This window comes from Osmerus eperlanus, chromosome 25, assembly GCF_963692335.1.
Source record: "Osmerus eperlanus chromosome 25, fOsmEpe2.1, whole genome shotgun sequence".
In the NCBI taxonomy this organism is placed as follows: Eukaryota; Metazoa; Chordata; class Actinopteri; order Osmeriformes; family Osmeridae; genus Osmerus; species Osmerus eperlanus.
In genome coordinates, this window is record NC_085042.1 from 135001 (window position 1) to 137244 (window position 2244).

Genomic DNA, 2244 nt, shown 5'->3' on the forward strand with positions numbered 1-2244 from the left:
AATACCAGGTGCTGTATGCTCTTTTGCTCACTTGCAATATGCACAAGTAGTCCTTCATGAAAGGGGCTGGAAGCTGCTTTCATTTTGCCGAGAGAGAGACCACCTTGGATTGTCAAATACCAAATCTGGATATGAATAAGTAGCCTATGGTTGTCAACTTATTTTGTACGGCCAAACCAGCATGGCAACGCCCGATCTCGTCCGATCTCGGAAGCTAAGCAGGGTTGGGCCTGGTTAGTACTTGGATGGGAGACCGCCTGGGAATACCAGGTGCTGTATGCTCTTTTGCTCACTTGCAATATGCACAAGTAGTCCTTCATGAAAGGGGCTGGAAGCTGCTTTCATTTTGCAGAGAGAGAGACCACCTTGGATTGTCAAATACCAAATCTGGATATGAATAAGTAGCCTATGGTTGTCAACCTATTTTGTACGGCCAAACCAGCATGGCAACGCCCGATCTCGTCCGATCTCGGAAGCTAAGCAGGGTTGGGCCTGGTTAGTACTTGGATGGGAGACCGCCTGGGAATACCAGGTGCTGTATGCTCTTTTCCTCACTTGCAATATGCACAAGTAGTCCTTCATGAAAGGGGCTGGAAGCTGCTTTCATTTTGCCGAGAGAGAGACCACCTTGGATTGTCAAATACCAAATCTGGATATGAATAAGTAGCCTATGGTTGTCAACTTATTTTGTACGGCCAAACCAGCATGGCAACGCCCGATCTCGTCCGATCTCGGAAGCTAAGCAGGGTTGGGCCTGGTTAGTACTTGGATGGGAGACCGCCTGGGAATACCAGGTGCTGTATGCTCTTTTGCTCACTTGCAATATGCACAAGTAGTCCTTCATGAAAGGGGCTGGAAGCTGCTTTCATTTTGCAGAGAGAGAGACCACCTTGGATTGTCAAATACCAAATCTGGATATGAATAAGTAGCCTATGGTTGTCAACCTATTTTGTACGGCCAAACCAGCATGGCAACGCCCGATCTCGTCCGATCTCGGAAGCTAAGCAGGGTTGGGCCTGGTTAGTACTTGGATGGGAGACCGCCTGGGAATACCAGGTGCTGTATGCTCTTTTGCTCACTTGCAATATGCACAAGTAGTCCTTCATGAAAGGGGCTGGAAGCTGCTTTCATTTTGCAGAGAGAGAGACCACCTTGGATTGTCAAATACCAAATCTGGATATGAATAAGTAGCCTATGGTTGTCAACTTATTTTGTACGGCCAAACCAGCATGGCAACGCCCGATCTCGTCCGATCTCGGAAGCTAAGCAGGGTTGGGCCTGGTTAGTACTTGGATGGGAGACCGCCTGGGAATACCAGGTGCTGTATGCTCTTTTGCTCACTTGCAATATGCACAAGTAGTCCTTCATGAAAGGGGCTGGAAGCTGCTTTCATTTTGCAGAGAGAGAGACCACCTTGGATTGTCAAATACCAAATCTGGATATGAATAAGTAGCCTATGGTTGTCAACTATTTTGTACGGCCAAACCAGCATGGCAACGCCCGATCTCGTCCGATCTCGGAAGCTAAGCAGGGTTGGGCCTGGTTAGTACTTGGATGGGAGACCGCCTGGGAATACCAGGTGCTGTATGCTCTTTTGCTCACTTGCAATATGCACAAGTAGTCCTTCATGAAAGGGGCTGGAAGCTGCTTTCATTTTGCAGAGAGAGAGACCACCTTGGATTGTCAAATACCAAATATGGATATGAATAAGTAGCCTATGGTTGTCAACTTATTTTGTACGGCCAAACCAGCATGGCAACACCCGATCTCGTCCGATCTCGGAAGCTAAGCAGGGTTGGGCCTGATTAGTACTTGGATGGGAGACCGCCTGGGAATACCAGGTGCTGTATGCTCTTTTGCTCACTTGCAATATGCACAAGTAGTCCTTCATGAAAGGGGCTGGAAGCTGCTTTCATTTTGCAGAGAGAGAGACCACCTTGGATTGTCAAATACCAAATCTGGATATGAATAAGTAGCCTATGGTTGTCAACTTATTTTGTACGGCCAAACCAGCATGGCAACACCCGATCTCGTCCGATCTCGGAAGCTAAGCAGGGTTGGGCCTGATTAGTACTTGGATGGGAGACCGCCTGGGAATACCAGGTGCTGTATGCTCTTTTGCTCACTTGCAATATGCACAAGTAGTCCTTCATGAAAGGGGCTGGAAGCTGCTTTCATTTTGCAGAGAGAGAGACCACCTTGGATTGTCAAATACCAAATCTGGATATGAATAAGTAGCCTATG

The 2244-nt window shown here is 47.7% G+C and overlaps 9 non-coding genes across 9 annotated transcripts in view; all 9 read left to right on the forward strand.

Moving 5' to 3' along the window:
- LOC134012452 (5S ribosomal RNA) overlaps window positions 1-20 on the forward strand; it is a 119-nt gene extending 99 nt beyond the window's left edge. Inside the window, exon 1 of the ribosomal RNA XR_009928625.1 lies at window positions 1-20. This exon is cut by the window's left edge and continues 99 nt beyond it. This is a non-coding gene — a ribosomal RNA (5S ribosomal RNA).
- A 143-nt stretch (window positions 21-163) lies between these two features.
- Window positions 164-282, forward strand: LOC134012453 (5S ribosomal RNA). Its single transcript, XR_009928626.1, has one exon. It is a non-coding gene; the product is annotated as a 5S ribosomal RNA (ribosomal RNA).
- A 143-nt stretch (window positions 283-425) lies between these two features.
- Window positions 426-544, forward strand: LOC134012362 (5S ribosomal RNA). The gene has a single exon (XR_009928554.1). It is a non-coding gene; the product is annotated as a 5S ribosomal RNA (ribosomal RNA).
- A 143-nt stretch (window positions 545-687) lies between these two features.
- LOC134012363 (5S ribosomal RNA) lies at window positions 688-806 on the forward strand. The gene has a single exon (XR_009928555.1). It is a non-coding gene; the product is annotated as a 5S ribosomal RNA (ribosomal RNA).
- A 143-nt stretch (window positions 807-949) lies between these two features.
- LOC134012364 (5S ribosomal RNA) lies at window positions 950-1068 on the forward strand. The gene has a single exon (XR_009928556.1). It is a non-coding gene; the product is annotated as a 5S ribosomal RNA (ribosomal RNA).
- A 143-nt stretch (window positions 1069-1211) lies between these two features.
- Window positions 1212-1330, forward strand: LOC134012365 (5S ribosomal RNA). Its single transcript, XR_009928557.1, has one exon. It is a non-coding gene; the product is annotated as a 5S ribosomal RNA (ribosomal RNA).
- Window positions 1331-1472: 142 nt separating this feature from the next.
- Window positions 1473-1591, forward strand: LOC134012366 (5S ribosomal RNA). Its single transcript, XR_009928558.1, has one exon. It is a non-coding gene; the product is annotated as a 5S ribosomal RNA (ribosomal RNA).
- A 143-nt stretch (window positions 1592-1734) lies between these two features.
- Window positions 1735-1853, forward strand: LOC134012361 (5S ribosomal RNA). Its single transcript, XR_009928553.1, has one exon. It is a non-coding gene; the product is annotated as a 5S ribosomal RNA (ribosomal RNA).
- Window positions 1854-1996: 143 nt separating this feature from the next.
- LOC134012411 (5S ribosomal RNA) lies at window positions 1997-2115 on the forward strand. The gene has a single exon (XR_009928588.1). It is a non-coding gene; the product is annotated as a 5S ribosomal RNA (ribosomal RNA).
- Window positions 2116-2244: the final 129 nt, after the last annotated feature.